Here is an 18,781-nt window from a genome sequence, read left to right as displayed (position 1 = left end):
AGGATCAAGAGAGGAGTATGATACAATATGATCAAGGAGAGTGAAAGCTCTAAGCTTGGGGATGCCCGGTGGTTCACCCCTGCATATTCTAAGAAGACTCAAGCGTCTAAGCTTGGGGATGCCCAAGGCATCCCCTTCTTCATCGACAACATTATCGGGTTCCTCCCACGAAACTATATTTTTATTCCGTCACATCTTATGCACTTTGCTTGGAGCGTCGGTTTGTTTTTGTTTTTGTTTTGTTTGAATAAAATGGATCCTAGCATTCATTTGTATGGGAGAGAGACACGCTCCTCTGTAGCATATGGACAAGTATGTCCTTAGGCTTTACTCATAGTATTACAGCGAAGTTTCTTCTTCGTTAAATTGTTATATGGTTGGAATTGGAAAATGCTACATGTAGTAATTCTAAAATGTCTTGGATAATTTGATACTTGGCAATTGTTGTGCTCATGTTTAAGCTCTTGCATCATATACTTTGCACCCATTAATGAAGAAACACTTAGAGCTTGCTAATTTGGTTTGCATATTTGGTTTCTCTAGAGTCTAGATAATATCTAGTATTGAGTTTTGAACAACAAGGAAGACGGTGTAGAGTCTTATAATGTTTACAATATGTCTTTTATGTGAGTTTTGCTGCACCGTTCATCCTTGTGTTTGTTTCAAATAACCTTGCTAGCCTAAACCTTGTATCGAGAGGGAATACTTCTCATGCATCCAAAATCCTTGAGCCAACCACTATGCCATTTGTGTCCACCATACCTACCTACTACATGGTATTTATCCGCCATTCCAAAGTAAATTGCTTGAGTGCTACCCTTAAAATTCCATCATTCACCTTTGCAATATATAGCTCATGGGACAAATAGCTTAAAAACTATTGTGGTATTGAATATGTACTTATGCACTTTATGTCTTATTAAGTTGCTTGTTGTGCGATAACCATGTTTCTGGGGACGCCATCAACTATTCTTTGTTGAATATCATGTGAGTTGCTATGCATGTCCGTCTTGTACGAAGTAAGAGAGATCTACCACCTTAATGGTTGGAGCATGCATATTGTTAGAGAAGAACATTGGGCCGCTAACTAAAGCCATGATTCATGGTGGAAGTTTCGAGTTTTGGACATATATCCTCAATCTCATATGAGAATAATAATTGTTGCCACATGCTTATGCATTAAAGAGGAGTCCATTATCATGTTGTCCATGTTGTCCCGGTATGGATGTCTAAGTTGAGAATAATCAAAAGAGAGAAATCCAAAATGCGAGCTTTCTCCTTAGACCTTTGTACAGGCGGCATGGAGGTACCCCATTGTGACACTTGGTTAAAACATGTCTATTGCGATGATCCGGTAGTCCAAGCTAATTAGGACAAGGTGCGGGCACTATTAGTATACTATGCATGAGGCTTGCAACTTGTAAGATATAATTTACATAACTCATATGCTTTATTACTACCGTTGACAAAATTGTTTCATGTTTTCAAAATAAAGCTCTAGCACAAATATAGCAATCGATGCTTTCCTCTTTGAAGGACCATTCTTTTTTACTTTTATGTTGAGTCAGTTCACCTATCTCTCTCCACCTCAAGAAGCAAACACTTGTGTGAACTGTGCATTGATTCCTACATACTTGCATATTGCACTTGTTATATTACTCTATGTTGACAATTATCCATGAGATATACATGTTATAAGTTGAAAGCAACCGCTGAAACTTAATCTTCCTTTGTGTTGCTTCAATACCTTTACTTTGATTTATTGCTTTATGAGTTAACTCTTATGCAAGACTTATTGATGCTTGTCTTGAAGTACTATTCATGAAAAGTCTTTGCTTTATGATTCACTTGTTTACTCATGTCATTACCATTGTTTTGATCGCTGCATTCATTACATATGTTTACAAATAGTATGATCAAGGTTATGATGGCATGTCACTTCAGAAATTATCTTTGTTATCGTTTTACCTGCTCGGGACGAGCGAGAACTAAGCTTGGGGATGCTGATACGTCTCCGACGTATCGATAATTTCTTATGTTCCATGCCACATTATTGATGATATCTACATGTTTTATGCACACTTTATGTCATATTCGTGCATTTTACGGAACTAACCTATTAACAAGATGCCGAAGAGCCGATTCTTTGTTTTCTGCTGTTTTTGGTTTCAGAAATCCTAGTAACGAAATATTCTCGGAATTGGACGAAATCAACGCCCGGGGTCCTATTTTGCCACGAAGCTTCCGAGAAGACCGAAGACGTAACGAAGTGGGGCGACGAGGCGGCAACACGCCGGGCGGCGCGGCCCACCTCTCGGCCGCGCGGCCTGTCGTGTGGGCCCCTCGCGTCGCCTCCGACCTGCCCTTCCGCCTACTTAAAGCCTTCGTCGCGAAACCCCCGATGCCGAGAGCCACGATACGGAAAACCTTCCGGAGACGCCGCCACCGCCAATCCCATCTCGGGGGATTACGGAGATCTCCTCCGGCACCCTGCCGGAGAGGGATTCATCTCCCGGAGGACTCTTCACCGCCATGGTCGCCTCCGGAGTGATGAGTGAGTAGTTCACCCCTGGACTATGGGTCCATAGCAGTAGCTAGATGGTTGTCTTCTCCTCATTGTGCTTCATTGTTGGATCTTGTGAGCTGCTGATGGCGTGTATTTCACACGTTCGTTGGGCAACCCCAAGAGGAAGGTATGATGAGCACAGCAGCAAGTTTTCCCTCAGAAAGAAACCAAGGTTTATCGAACCAGGAGGAGCCAAGAAGCACGTTGAAGGTTGATGGCGGCGGGATGTAGTGCGGCGCAACACCGGAGATTCCGGCGCCAACGTGGAACCTGCACAACACAACCAAAGTACTTTGCCCCAACGAAACGGTGAGGTTGTCAATCTCACCGGCTTGCTGTAACAAAGGATTAACCGTATTGTGTGGAAGATGATTGTTTGCAGAGAAAACGGTAAAAACAAGTATTGCGGTAGATTGTATTTCGGTAAAGAGAATTGGACCGGGGTCCACGGTTCACTAGAGGTGTCTCTCCCATAAGACGAACAGCATGTTGGGTGAACAAATTACGGTTGGGCAATTGACAAATAAAGAGAGCATGACCATGCACATACATATCATGATGAGTATAGTGAGATTTAATTGGGCATTACGACAAAGTACATAGACCGCCATCCAAGCTGCATCTATGCCTAAAAAGTCCACCTTCGGGTTATCATCCGAACCCCCTCAATATTAAGTTGCAAAGCAACGGACAATTGCATTAAGTATGGTGCGTAATGTAATCAACAACTACATCCTTAGACATAGCATCAATGTTTTATCCCTAGTGGCAACGACACAACACAACCTTAGAACTTTACTCATCCTTGTCCCGGTGTCAATGCGGGCATGAACCCACTATCGAGCATAAGTACTCCCTCTTGGAGTTAAAAGCATCTACTTGGCCGAGCATCTACTAATAACGGAGAGCATGCAAGATCATAAACAACACATGAATAACTTTGATAATCAACATAACAAGTATTCTCTATTCATCGGATCCCAACAAACGCAACATATAGAATTACATATAGATGATCTTGATCATGATAGGCAGCTCACAAGATCCGACAATGATAGCACAATGGGGAGAAGACAACCATCTAGCTACTGCTATGGACCCATAGTCCAGGGGTAGACTACTCACTCATCACTCCGGAGGCGACCATGGCGGTGTAGAGTCCTCCGGGAGATGATTCCCCTCTCCGGCGAGGGTGCGGAGGCGATCTCCGAGGATCCCCCGAGATGGGATCGGCGGCGACGGCGTCTCGGTAATGTTTTCCGTATCGTGGCTCTCGGTGCGGGGGTTTCGTCACGGAGGCTTTAAGTAGGCGGAAGGGCAAGTCAAGAGGCGGCACGGGGGGCCCACACCACGGGGCCGCGCGGCCAAGGGGGGCCGCGCCGCCCTAGGGTTTGGCCACCCCGTGGCCCCTCTTCGTCTCGTCTTCGGTCTTACGGAAGCTTCGTGAGAAAATAGGCCTCCGGGCTTTTATTTCGTCCAATTCCGAGAATATTTCTTTACTAGGATTTCTGAAACCAAAAACAGCGAGAACAACGACAGCGGCACTTCGGCATCTTGTTAATAGGTTAGTTCCGGAAAATGCACGAATATGACATAAAGTGTGCATAAAACATGTAGATAACATCAATAATGTGGCATGGAACACAAGAAATTATCGATACGTTGGAGACGTATCGGCATCCCCAAGCTTAGTTACGCTCGTCCCGAGCAGGTAAAAACGATAACAAAGATAATTTCTGGAGTGACATGCCATCATAAACTTGATCATACTATTTGTAAAGCATATGTAGTGAATGCGGCGATCAAAACAATGTGTATGACATGAGTAAACAAGTGAATCATAAAGCAAAGACTTTTCATGAATAGCACTTCAAGACAAGCATCAATAAGTCTTGCATAAGAGTTAACTCATAAAGCAATAATTCAAAGTAAAGGTATTGAAGCAACACAAAAGAAGATTAAGTTTCAGCGGTTGCTTTCAACTTGTAACATGTATATCTCATGGATATTGTCAACATAGAGTAATATAATAAGTGCAATAAGCAAGTATGTAGGAATCAATGCACAGTTCACACAAGTGTTTGCTTCTTGAGGTGGAGAGAAATAGGTGAACTGACTCAACATTGAAAGTAAAAGAATGGTCCTCATAGAGGAAAAGCATCGATTGCTATATTTGTGCTAGAGCTTTGATTTTGAAAACATGAAACAATTTTGTCAACGGTAGTAATAAAGCATATGCATCATGTAAATTATATCTTATAAGTTGCAAGCCTCATGCATAGTGTACTAATAGTGCTCGCACCTTGTCCTAATTAGCTTGGACTACCTGGATTATCACCGCAATACATATGCTTTAACCAAGTTTCACAAAGGGGTACCTCTATGCCGCACTTGTACAAAGGTCTAAGGAGAAAGCTCGCATTTGGATTTCTCGCTTTTGATTATTCTCAACTTAGACATCCATACCGGGACAACATAGACAACGAGATAATGGACTCCTCTTTTAATGCTTTAAGCATTTGACAACAATTAATTCTTTTCTCATTAGAGATTTGAGGATATTTGTCCAAAACTGAAACTTCCACCATGAATCATGGCTTTAGTTAGCGGCCCAATGTTCTTCTCTCACAATATGCATGCTCAAACCATTCAACTCGGTGTAGATCGCCCTTACTTCGGACAAGACGAACATGCATAGCAACTCACATGAAATTCAACAATGAGTTGATGGCGTTCCCCGAGTAAACATGGTTATCGCACAACAAGCAACTTAATAAGAGATAAAGTGCATAATTACATATTCAATACCACAATAGTTTTTAAGCTATTTGTCCCATGAGCTATATATTGCAAAGGTGAATGATGGAATTTTAAAGGTAGCACTCAAGCAATTTACTTTGGAATGGCGGGAAAATACCATGTAGTATAGGTAGGTATGGTGGACACAAATGGCATAGTGGTTGGCTCAAGTATTTTGGATGCATGAGAAGTATTCCCTCTCGATACAAGGTTTAGGCTAGCAAGGCTTATTTGAAACAAACACAAGGATGAACCGGTGCAGCAAAACTCACATAAAAGACATATTGTAAGCATTATAAGACTCTACACCGTCTTCCTTGTTGTTCAAACTCAATACTAGAAATTATCTAGACCTTAGAGAAACCAAATATGCAAACCAAATTTTAGCATGCTCTATGTATTTCTTCATTAATGGGTGCAAAGCATATGATGCAAGAGCTTAAACATGAGCACAACAAAACTCAAAACTAAGATAAGGAGAGGTTGCTACAGTAGTAAACAACTTCCAAGACACAAAATAAAAACAAAGTACTGTAGGTAAAAACATGGGTTGTCTCCCATAAGCGCTTTTCTTTAACGCCTTTCAGCTAGGCGCGAGAAAGTGTGTATCAAGTATTATCAAGAGGTGAAGCATCAACATTACCTTGGGCTTTACCCTTACCTTTCTTATTGTTTTTCTTTCCCTTTGGTTTAGGAAATATACGAGTTTCTCCCGGTATAGAGGTGAATTTCAAAGTGCCTTCTCCAACATCAATGACTGCTCCCAATAGTTTCAGCAAGGATCTTCCGAGTGTGAGTTTTCCTGTTTCAACAACAAGATAATCAATAGATATTGTTCTTCCACAAATAGTTGTATGCACACCTGCGGCTATTCCTTTAGGGATTATAGTAGAGTTATCAATGAGAGTTATCTTTTCTCCTCCTTCCTCAACTCCCCAAAGTTTCAAAGATTTATAAATACTTTCGGGCATAAGGCAAAATTCATACATAATATCACAGGTAGGCATGGAGGGTTCGATCACCGATAACAATTTTAACGAAGGATCCCACGATGAGAGTTTAGAGTTCACTAAGACTTGTTCAAGACGATTACGAACGTGGCAATAGTTATCATTCAAGCGAGATGTACTTATCTCCAGAGTATTTAATCTACTATATATGCTAGCGAGGACTGAATCAAAGTTATTAGCTGAATCATATGATGCAACCAACTTCTTTATGGCATTAAAAGCTTGATCCCCATTGCAATGAAGGAAATCTCCTCCCACTAAAGTATCCAAAGCATATCTATAGCGAACCATAAGACCAAAATAAAAATTACTAAGGAGCAAACTTAGAGTCATTTGAGGTTCGGTTTCACGATAAGAAGTAAAAATTCTAGACCAAGCATCCTTAAAACTCTCCTCATCCCCTTGTTTAAAAGTGAAGACTAATTCTTCAGGCGAAGAAGTAACAGGTTCAGAGCTAGACATGGTAACAAAAGTAACTAAATTTTTTTTTTTTTGTATTTTTAATATAGAGTGCAAGACAATAAAGTAAACTAGATAAAGTAAATGCAAGTAAACTAATTTTTTTTTGTGTTTTCGATATAGCAAACAAGATAGCAAATAAAGTAAAACTAGCAACTAATTTTTTTTGTATTTTGACTTAGTGCAGCAAACAAAGTAGTAAATAAAATAAAGCAAGACAAAAACAAAGTAAAGAGATTGAGAAGTGGAGACTCCCCTTGCAGCGTGTCTTGATCTCCCCGGCAACGGCACCAGAAAATATGCTTGATGGCGTGTATTTCACACGTTCGTTGGGCAACCCCAAGAGGAAGGTATGATGAGCACAGCGACAAGTTTTCCCTCAGAAAGAAACCAAGGTTTATCGAACCGGGAGGAGCCAAGAAGCACGTTGAAGGTTGATGGCGGCGGGATGTAGTGCGGCGCAACACCGGAGATTCCGGCGCCAACGTGGAACCTGCACAACACAACCAAAGTACTTTGCCCCAACGAAACAGTTGAGGTTGTCAATCTCACCGGCTTGCTGTAACAAAGGATTAACCGTATTGTGTGGAATATGATTGTTTGCAGAGAAAACGAGTAAAAACAAGTATTGCAGTAGATTGTATTTCGAGTAAAGAGAATTGGACCGGGGTCCACGGTTCACTAGAGGTGTCTCTCCCATAAGACGAACAGCATGTTGGGTGAACAAATTACAGTTGGGCAATTGACAAATAAAGAGAGCATGACCATGCACATACATATCATGATGAGTATAGTGAGATTTAATTGGGCATTACGACAAAGTACATAGACCGCCATCCAATCGCATCTATGCCTAAAAAGTCCACCTTCGAGTTATCATCCGAACCCCCTCCGGTATTAAGTTGCAAAGCAACGAGACAATTGCATTAAGTATGGTGCGTAATGTAATCAACAACTACATCCTTAGACATAGCATCAATGTTTTATCCCTAGTGGCAACAGCACAACACAACCTTAGAACTTTCACATCACTTGTCCCGAGTGTCAATGCGAGCATGAACCCACTATCGAGCATAAGTACTCCCTCTTGGAGTTAAAAGCATCTACTTGGCCAGAGCATCTACTAATAACGGAGAGCATGCAAGATCATAAACAACACATGAATAACTTTGATAATCAACATAACAAGTATTCTCTATTCATCGGATCCCAACAAACGCAACATATAGAATTACATATAGATGATCTTGATCATGATAGGCAGCTCACAAGATCCGACAATGATAGCACAATGGGGAGAAGACAACCATCTAGCTACTGCTATGGACCCATAGTCCAGGGGTAGACTACTCACTCATCACTCCGGAGGCGACCATGGCGGTGTAGAGTCCTCCGGGAGATGATTCCCCTCTCCGGCGGGGTGCCGGAGGCGATCTCCGGGATCCCCCGAGATGGGATCGGCGGCGACGGCGTCTCGGTAATGTTTTCCGTATCGTGGCTCTCGGTGCGGGGGTTTCGTCACGGAGGCTTTAAGTAGGCGGAAGGGCAAGTCAAGAGGCGGCACGGGGGCCCACACCACGGGGCCGCGCGGCCAAGGGGGGCCGCGCCGCCCTAGGGTTTGGCCACCCCGTGGCCCCTCTTCGTCTCGTCTTCGGTCTTCCGGAAGCTTCGTGAGAAAATAGGCCTCCGGGCTTTTATTTCGTCCAATTCCGAGAATATTTCTTTACTAGGATTTCTGAAACCAAAAACAGCAGAAAACAGAAGCGGCACTTCGGCATCTTGTTAATAGGTTAGTTCCGGAAAATGCACGAATATGACATAAAGTGTGCATAAAACATGTAGATAACATCAATAATGTGGCATGGAACACAAGAAATTATCGATACGTTGGAGACGTATCGGCTGCCTAACATGATCAAGATCATCTATCCGTAATGCTATATGTTGTGTTTGTCGGGATCCGATGGATAGAGAATACCATGTTATGTTAATTATCAAGTTATTACCTATGTGTTGTTTATGATCTTGCATGCTCTCCGTTATTAGTAGAGGCTCTGGCCAAGTTTTTGCTCTTAACTCCAAGAGGGAGTATTTATGCTCGATAGTGGGCTCATGCCTCCATTGATATCTGGGACAGTGACAGAAAGTTCTAAGGTTGTGGATGTGCTGTTGCCACTAGGGATAAAACATTGATGCTATGTCTAAGGATGTAGGTCTTGATTACGCACCATACTTAATGCAATTGTCTGTTGCTTTGCAACTTAATACTGGAAGGGGTTCGGATGATAACCTGAAGGTGGACTTTTTAGGCATAGATGCAGGCTGGATGGCGGTCTATGTACTTTGTCGTAATGCCCAATTAAATCTCACTATACTTATCATGACATGTATGTGCATTGTTATGCCCTCTCTATTTGTCAATTGCCCGACCGTAATTTGTTCACTCAACATGCTTTTATCTTATGGGAGAGACACCTCTAGTGAACTGTGGACCCCGGTCCATTCTTTTATACTTGAAATACAAATCTGCTGCAATACTTGTTTTCTTGTTTTCTTGCAAACAATCATCTTCCACACAATACGGTTAATCCTTTGTTACAGCAAGCCGGTGAGATTGACAACCTCATCTGTTTCGTTGGGGCAAAGTACTTTGGTTGTGTTGTGCGGGTTCCACGTTGGCGCCGGAATCTCTGGTGTTGCGCCGCACTACATCCCGCCGCCATCAACCTTCAACGTGCTTCTTGGCTCCTCCTGGTTCGATAAACCTTGGTTTCTTTCTGAGGGAAAACTTGCTGCTGTGCGCATCATACCTTCCTCTTGGGGTTCCCAACGAACGTGTGAGTTATACGCCATCAATGCTTCATAGCATTCCACGGCCGCATGAGTCTCAAATATAGCTTTCAGCTCATTCATCAACTCATGAGGATCGTGGTGCTCAAAACGTTTTTGAAGATCGGATTCCAGACTGCACAGGATGGCACACTGAACTTGAGAGTATCGAGTTTTCGAGTCTCGTAAACAGCTTTTACTTCATCGGTTTCAGTTTCGCAGGAGGGTCACCTAGCGGTGCATCAAGCACATATTGCAGATTTCCGCCGGAGAGGAAGATCCTCACATGACGGAACCGATCGGTGAAGTTGCTACCGTTGCTCTTAAGCTTTTCTTTCTCTAGGAACTGGTTAAAATTGATTGGTGACGCCATCTCTACAACATATATTTGCAATAGTTTAGACTAAGTTTATGACAAATTGAGTTCAAATTTTAATTCAACATAATTAAAAATCTAGGTGAACTCCCACTCAAAACAATATCCCTCGCATTGTCTTAGTGATCACACGAACCAAATCCACCGCACCTAAGCCCGATCATCACGAGACAAGGTGTGATTTCAATGGCGAACACTCAAAGTGTTCATCATATCAACCATATGATTCATGCTCTACCTTTCGGTATCACGTGTTCCGAGACCATGTCTGTACATGCTAGGCTCATCAAGGCCACCTTAGTATCCGCATGTGCAAAGCCGGCTTGCACCCGTTGTATGCACTTGTTGATTCTATCACACCCGATCATCACGAGATGCTTCGAAACGACAGGTCTTGGCAACGGTGCTACTAAGGATGAACACTTTATTATCTTGAGATTTTAGTGAGGGATCATCTTATAATGCTACCGTCGCGATCTAAGCAAAATAAGATGCATAAAAGGATTAACATCACATGCAGTTCATATGTGATATGATATGGCCCTTTTGTCTTTGCGCCTTTGATCTTCATCTCCAAAGCACGGACATGATCTCCATCATCTTCGGGCATGATCTCCATCATCGTCGGCGTAGCGTCAAGGTCAATGGCGCCGTCTTCATGATTGTCCTCCATGAAGAAACTATTACAACTACTTTGAAAAACTACTCAACATGAAAATATAAAGACAACCATAAGGCTCCTGCCGGTTGCCACAATACAATAATGATCATCTCATACATATTCATCATCACATTATGGCCATATCACATCACCAAACCCTGCAAAAACAAGTTAGACGTCTCTAATTTGGTTTGCATATTTTACGTGGTTTAGGGTTTTCGAGAGAGATCTAATCTACCTACGAACATGAACCACAACGTTGATACTAATGTTGTCAATAGAAGAGTAAATTGAATCTTCATTATAGTAGGAGAGACAGACACCCGCAAAGCCTCTTATGCAATACAAGTTGCATGTCGAACGAGGAACAAGTCTCATGAACGCGTTCATGTAAAGTTAGTCCGAGCCGCTTCATCCCACTATGCCACAAAGATGCAAAGTACTCAAACTAAAGATAACAAAAGCATCAACGCCCACAAAACCATTGTGTTCTACTCGTGCAACCATCTATGCATAGACCTGGCTCTGATACCACTGTAGGGATTCGTTGCATAGAAAACAAAAAATTTCCTACCGCGAACACACAATCCAAGCCAAGATGCAATCTAGAAGACGGTAGCAACGAGGGGATTATCGAGTCTCACCCTTGAAGAGATTCCAAAGCCTACAAGATGAGGCTCTTGTTGCTGCGGTAGACGTTCACTTGCCGCTTGCAAAAGCGCGTAGAAGATCTTGATCACGGCGCCACGAACGGGCAGCACCTCCGTACTCGGTCACACGTTCGGTTGTTGATGAAGACGACGTCCACCTCCCCGTTCCAGCGGGCAGCGGAAGTAGTAGCTCCTCTTGAATACGACAGCACGACGGCGTGGTGTCGGTGGTGGTGGAGAAACCCGGCGGAGCTTCGCTAAGCGTGCGGGATGTGGTGGAGGAGAGAGGGCCGCTAGGGTTTGGGAGAGGGGGGCGCCGGCCACTAGGGGGTGCGGCCACCTTGTGGTCTTGGGGTGGCCGGCCCCCTCCCCTTGGCCCCTCATTATATAGATGGAAGCCCCAAGTGTTGGACTACAAGTCTCCGAATAAGACCCGAACCCAAAACCTTCCATGTGATAGGGAAACCTACCCAAGGTGGGAATCCCACTTGGGGTGGGATTCCCCCTTCCATGTGGGGGTGGCCGGCCCCCTTAGGGAGTCCACTTGGGACTCCTCCCCCTTAGGGTTGGCCGGCCATGGGAGGTGGAGTCCATCCGGGACTCCGCCTTCCTTAGTGGTTTCTTCCGGACTTTTCTAGAACCTTCTAGAACCTTCCATAGAACCTTCCGGATCATTTTAAATCTTATAAAATGACTTCCTATATATGAATCTTATTCTCCGGACCATTCCGGAACTCCTCGTGATGTCCGGGATCTCATCCGGGACTCCGAACAAATATTCGAACTCCATTCCATATTCAAGTTCTACCATTTCAACATCCAACTTTAAGTGTGTCACCCTACGGTTCGTGAACTATGCGGACATGGTTGAGTACTCATTCCGACCAATAACCAATAGCGGGATCTGGAGATCCATAATGGCTCCCACATATTCAACGATGACTTTAGTGATCGAATGAACCATTCACATACGATACCAATTCCCTTTGTCACGCGATATTTTACTTGTCCGATGTTTGATCATCGGTATCACTCTATACCTTGTTCAACCTCGTCTCCTGACAAGTACTCTTTACTCGTACCGTGGTATGTGGTCTCTTATGAAATTATTCATATGCTTGCAAGACATTAGACGACATTCCACCGAGAGGGCCCGGAGTATATCTATCCGTCATCAGGATGGACAAATCCCACTGTTGATCCATATGCCTCAACTCATACTTTCCGGATACTTAATCCCACCTTTATAACCACCCATTTACGCAGTGGTATTTGATGTAATCAAAGTACCTTTCCGGTATAAGTGATTTACATGATCTCATGGTCATAAGGACTAGGTAATTATGTATCGAAAGCTTATAGCAAATAACTTAATGACGTGATCTTATGCTATGCTTAATTGGGTGTGTGTCCATTACATCATTCATACAATGATATAACCTTGTTATTAATAACATCCAATGTTCATGATTATGAAACTAATCATCCATTAATCAACAAGCTAGATAAGAGGCATACTAGGGACTCTTTGTTGTTTACATATCACACATGTATCAATGTTTCGGTTAATACAATTATAGCATGGTATATAAACATTTATCATAAACATAAAGATATATAATAACCACTTTTATTATTGCCTCTTGGGCATATCTCCAACAAAACTTTCCTTCTTTCTTCGTCTTCTTGCCTTGTTCTTCAAGAATCCTTCTTTGGAACCGACATAACGGTCCACCATGGTCGATGTATAATCTTCATGGGCCCCTGGTCGAGCTGTAGGAGGTAGCGTAATACTAGGACCCAAAGGGTAATGCCCACATCAGTAGCCCCCGAGTGTCTGGCCGAAGAAGCTTCGGGCAGGGACTAAAATTGTCTTCTGTCGAACATTCACAATTGCCGGAAGATCTTGAACTTCTTTGAAAACATAAAAGTCTTTTGTATCGGGTGCGCGTCTAGCGCTCCCGATGGGAGTAGCCCCCGAGTCTATGGGCGGGTGCTTGCAACCGCGCGTAGACTCAAGTTGTACTACTCGAATGCTTCTTTCTCTGTCGATATCTTTTGTAAACCGTCGTGTTCATCCGATAACTTTTATATATCGGGTCTTCAATATCTTTGAATTAGGCCATGCCCATTGATAATACGTAAAGGATTCTGAGTAATGTGCCCAGTTTTACTCGATAAATCAATACTGGTTAACTGCCGATGACAAAACAACATTACTCTACTCAGAATCAAGTCCTCGGGCATGATTCTGGAAATGATTGGAAATGATTTGAAATCTTCGAGTCCGTAGTTTGGCACGAGCTCGAGTGATTGGTCCTTGTATTTGTGTGACTGTAGGTACATCGGTTGTATCAATAGATGGGATGTCCTCATCAAAATGGAGAGCATGCAAGATCAAAAATAACATATATGGCATGAATATAATCAATATGTACCATAGTATTCAATATTCATCGGACCCAAGCAAACACAACATGTAGCATTACATAAGGATGATCTTGATCATGATAGGCAGCTCACAAGATATAAACATGATGCACAAATTGGAGAGGACAACCATATAACTACTGCTATGGACCCATAGTCCATGGATCAACTACTCACGCATCACTTCGGAGGCGGGCATTGCGATGTAGAAGCCTCCGGTGACGATCTTCCCCTCTGGCAGGGTGCTGGGAAGAGCATCAGAACCCTCTCGAGATGGGTTCTGCAATGGCGGCCGCAACGGAACTTTTCGTACGTGGATGAATTCTCGGTCTCTGGGGTTTTCCCGTGATCGTGAATAAATAGGTGGAAGGGCAAATATCGGTGGAGGCCAGGGGGCCCAGACCACCCCTAGGCGCGGCCAGGGCCTGGGCCGCGCCTAGGCCTGGTCTGGCCACACTGCTGCCCCTCTTCGATTCCCCTTCGGACTTCATCTTCGTTACGGTAAAATATTGACTTCGGCTTTTGTTTCGTTCAATTCTGAGAATATTTCATGTACAACTTTTCTGAAACCAAAAACAGCAGAAAACATGGAACTGGCACTATGGCATCTTGTCAATAGGTTAGTGCCGAAAAATGTATAAAAGTGCAACAAAATGTAAGCAAAAATAGTGGAATTGGTGTAAAACAAGCATGGAGCATACAAAATTATAGATACGTTTGGAACTTTTAGATAAAAATTGTTTTCATATGAAAATGTATCTACACAAAAGTTACATCCGATCTTTTAGATTCGTCAAAATCAAAAAGGAAAATAGAGTTTTCGGAGGATTAATATTTCGCCCTTTTTTTCCAAAAGGGCTCACTTATCGCTGGCGCACCACCATATTGGTGCGCCATCGGTGAACTTCACTTTAATTTGAAACTAGTCGGTGCGGCTCTATTCTCCTTTACCCTCCTGCTCCTCCTCTTCAACTTCTCCACCTTCTCGCTCCTTCTCTTTCACTTGTCCACCTTCTTTTCCTCCTCCTCTTCCACTTCTTCACCTTCTCCCCTCCTCATCTTCCCCTTCTCCCTCCGGCACCCCATCTTCTCCTCCCTTCGGTGCCCTTCCACTACCTCTCTCTGGCGACCTCGAGCTCCTCACTCTAGTGACCACCACCTTCGTTGCCCCTTCCTCTGGTGACCACCTCCTCTCTGGTGCCCCTTCCTCCGGCAGCCACCTTCGGTGACCACCTCCCTCCCGCGCGATGCCCACGGTTCGGCGGTTCCCGAGTGACGACCAAATACTCGATCTAAGTCTCGATCGAGCACATTTTTTGAATTCTGGAAAAAATACCGCTGGCGATAAGCCGTTACCACCGCGTGTTACCGCTGGCGTGCACCAGTGCGCCGGTGGTAGCCTTGTTTGGTGTGTTGTAGGTTTTTTCCTAGTAGAGTTAGATGCATCACCGAGTTCAATAGTTTAGGCTTAATTCCATAGTTCTCCGGTTGTGCGATAGGTGCACGGAGATAATTATCATTAGGAGTAGCAAACTCCCCAAGATTCTTTGTTGCCATACTACTATTTTTTGGGGTTTTCAAATAATAATAAAACAAGTAAACTAAGAACAAGTGGGAAACAGTCTATAGAGGATATAGAGGAGGCCAAACCGATCTTTATATTTTCTTCAAACAAAAGAAAACAAAGAAAAATAGTTGAAGCATCGAAGATCAGTAAGGAAAACCATACAATGTTAACAATCTCTTGGGGGTTGGGGAGTATCTATAGAGGCAAGATAACCTGTCAAATACCGGGGGAGATTCTCAAACAAAATTAAATTTTAAACTCGAAAATGTCAAGCATTTTGAAATTAATGTTTTGTGGAAGATCCGGTGAAAGTTTCAAGCAAAATATTTTGGGCATGGGGTTATAGCAGAGGGGGGGGGGGAACACACACGGTTTGGGTTGGACTTACCAACGAACCCAAATACAAATGAAATTCAGGTGAACCGAGATTTCTTTTGCACAGTAAACTCATTTACCGAAAGGGGCCGGATATTCCGATTACCAGCGGCAACCGTGATATTTTACTCGGTATCCAAATCCCTACCGGTTATCGCAAATACCGGTCTACCATCTGAGATTCTTTAAAAGTTCAAAATTTTATCTAGATTTTATCAAAATTCTTTCACTTAATCAAATTACATAAATTTTGATAAATACATGCCGATATTTTCTTATACCGATGGGTAGCGAGAAATATCAGCCGAAAAAAGTGTCAACATTGTGTTTTTTGAGGGAGGTTTGGAGTGGGAGGAACAAACGTATCTTCCACAGTTGACCATCGTCGGCACCCGGCACGTTCACGAAGATTGTGCAGACGGGCGGTCAAGAAAGTGGGAACAATTCAACATCTTTTTCCTCACACAGAAGTGACGGAAGAAGAAAAAAAGAATATTAAAGATGAACAGCGAACCACGTCCAAAGTTACATCAAAATCGGAAACACGTTAATTCGGGATAAGATAAGCATCTGCACAGCGGACCGATAAACCTTCTCTTAATCCTAACTAATCCAACCAGAGGTGCTATATATATTGGCGGCGCCCCCGTCTCTACTCGCCAAAGCCTCCTCTGCTCCCGGCATTTCCCTCTTTCTTTTCGATCGTAGTTGTGCTCCTGCTTTTTCGTTTGCGCAATGGCGGTTGATCTGACACCGAGGCAGCCGATCAAGGCATACGGCGGCGAAGGAGGTGCCTACTATGAGTGGAGCCCCGCGGATCTGCCAATGCTCGGCGTTGCGTCCATTGGCGCCGCCAAGCTCTCTCTCGCTGCCGGTGGGATGTCCCTCCCCAGCTACTCTGATTCCGCCAAGGTCGCCTACGTCCTTCAAGGTACGATCTCGTGATCGCGCATCGGTTGTGGATTATTCCGTTCGGATTGAGATCAGTTCAGCTGTTTTATCTCGTCAAATTATCTGTCAACTGTTTGATGCGATCAGTTCTGACGTCGTACGTAGCTGTTTAGTTTGGTCAGGTCTGCATCAGATCCTGCTTATCTGAAAGACTCTTATCTGAAAGACTGAAACCTTTTTTTTTTAACTTCTTATATGAAAGACTAAAACAAATCCTGACAGTAGTTGTAGTTAAATTTCAAATAACTGAATTGTTGTGGCTATTGATTTGATTGAATATATTTGTTTAAGATATCATGGTTGGTCATCTGTTTTATCAAATCAACACACAGTTCTTAGTTTCCGAGACTGTCCGCATGTCCCTTCTGTAATGTCACAACTTTGATGCATGTGTGCCCCTCCGATCTAAACACAACACATTGTGATGATGCAACCAATCCTAGAGTCATACTTGCTCTGTTTTTTGATTTCATGTTGTAGTTATTCTACTAAATTCTTGTAAAAAAATTCAGCATGCTTTGCTTGTTTTGATCTTTGAACCATAGGAAAGGGAACCTGCGGCATCGTCTTGCCTGAGGCCGCCAAAGAGAAGGTGGTCCCTGTGAAGGAGGGCGACGCTCTGGCGCTCCCCTTCGGCGTGCTTACATGGTGGCACAACACTCCTGAGTCGGCCACGGAGCTCGTTGTCCTCTTTCTCGGCGACACCTCCAAGGGCCACAAGACTGGCCAGTTCACCAACTTCCAGCTCACCGGTTCCAGTGGCATCTTCACCGGCTTCTCCACGGAGTTTGTCGGCCGTGCCTGGGACCTCAAGGAGGACGATGTCGGCCGTGCCCGGGGTTCTCTTGTGACTCGGCGTACCAGGTGACGTACATCGTCCGTGGCAGCGGCCGCGTGCAGGTCGTCGGCCCTGACGGCAAGCGCGTCCTGGAGACCCGCATCGAGGGCGGCAGCCTCTTCATCGTGCCACGCTTCCATGTCGTCTCCAAGATTGCCGACGCATCCGGCATGGAGTGGTTCTCCATCATCACCACCCCCAAGTAAGAAACGCAATCTATTTATATTCGTTGGCATTCAGTTGCACCATCGGTTTCCATGGCGACCGAGCTCATGATCCTTACGACAATATGTATGTGTTTGTGCAGCCCGATCTTCAGCCACCTAGCCGGGAAGACCTCGGTGTGGAAGGCGATCTCACCTGAGGTGCTGGAGGCGGCGTTCAACACAACGCCGGAGATGGAAAAGCTGTTCCGCTCCAAGAGGCTCGACTCGGAGATCTTCTTCGCCCCCAACTAGAGGAAGCCATTCATTCATCCGCCCAGCCGGCCGGTCGTGTTAGGAAATAATTTTGTTTAGGAGATTGAAGTGTGTCAGTTAAGCTGGTTGTGATTTTGATTGATCACCTCAGGGAATCTATCTTAGTTTTTTGAAGTGTGTAACCCTCCGAGCTGGTTTAAGAACTGAATGATGCAATCTATATGCCGTTTGATGATGTTACCATCTTTTTGTTTGAATTTTTTATTTCATTGTTATATTTGTTTGCTCATCTTCGTTTGATTGATGTAACCACTCTAATGTTTAGGGTCTTAAATCTGCATTATTATTAGTATAGAATCTATGATGCGGAAAACCAAATCCTGCAAAATACAAGGGTCACTATCTTTGTGAAGGCACTGTATAAAAAGTGAAGTTCACACCAAATCAAAATACCGATTAGTACTTTGCTACGTGGTACACTTTTATGAAAATGAGTAGAGAGAAGGTACACAAAACAGACACCATGAAACAGAGGGCCGGCCGGACTTGCTTCATTTCATGATTTTCCTCCTCCGCAGGCGGCCACGCAGCAGTCGGCCACGCACTGCTTGCCGGTCTGCCTCGTGCAGTCGGAGCATGTACTGCCGTAGCAAACGCCGGAGCACGCCATGTTGGCGTCGTTCTCGCAGGCGTCGCAGGGGCTGCCTTTGCAGGTCTCCCTGCACCTCTTGATCTCGTCGGACTTGCAGTCGGCGCAGCTGGAAGGGCCGCAGACCGGGCTGCATTCCTGGGCAACGGAGGTGTCGCACTTCGGGCTGCAGTAGCTGCAGTTGCATTCCACCGCCGGCGCC

General features: G+C 44.0%; 1 pseudogene; it reads left to right on the top strand.

Annotated features, from left to right (window-relative positions):
- The first annotated feature begins 16,454 nt into the window (after positions 1-16,454).
- Positions 16,455-18,042, top strand: LOC124675150 (annotated as a pseudogene).
- Positions 18,043-18,781: the final 739 nt, after the last annotated feature.

This window comes from Lolium rigidum, chromosome 1 (genome assembly GCF_022539505.1).
Source record: "Lolium rigidum isolate FL_2022 chromosome 1, APGP_CSIRO_Lrig_0.1, whole genome shotgun sequence".
NCBI classification, from domain to species: Eukaryota; Viridiplantae; Streptophyta; class Magnoliopsida; order Poales; family Poaceae; genus Lolium; species Lolium rigidum.
This window is presented reverse-complemented; position numbering and strand designations above follow the sequence as displayed.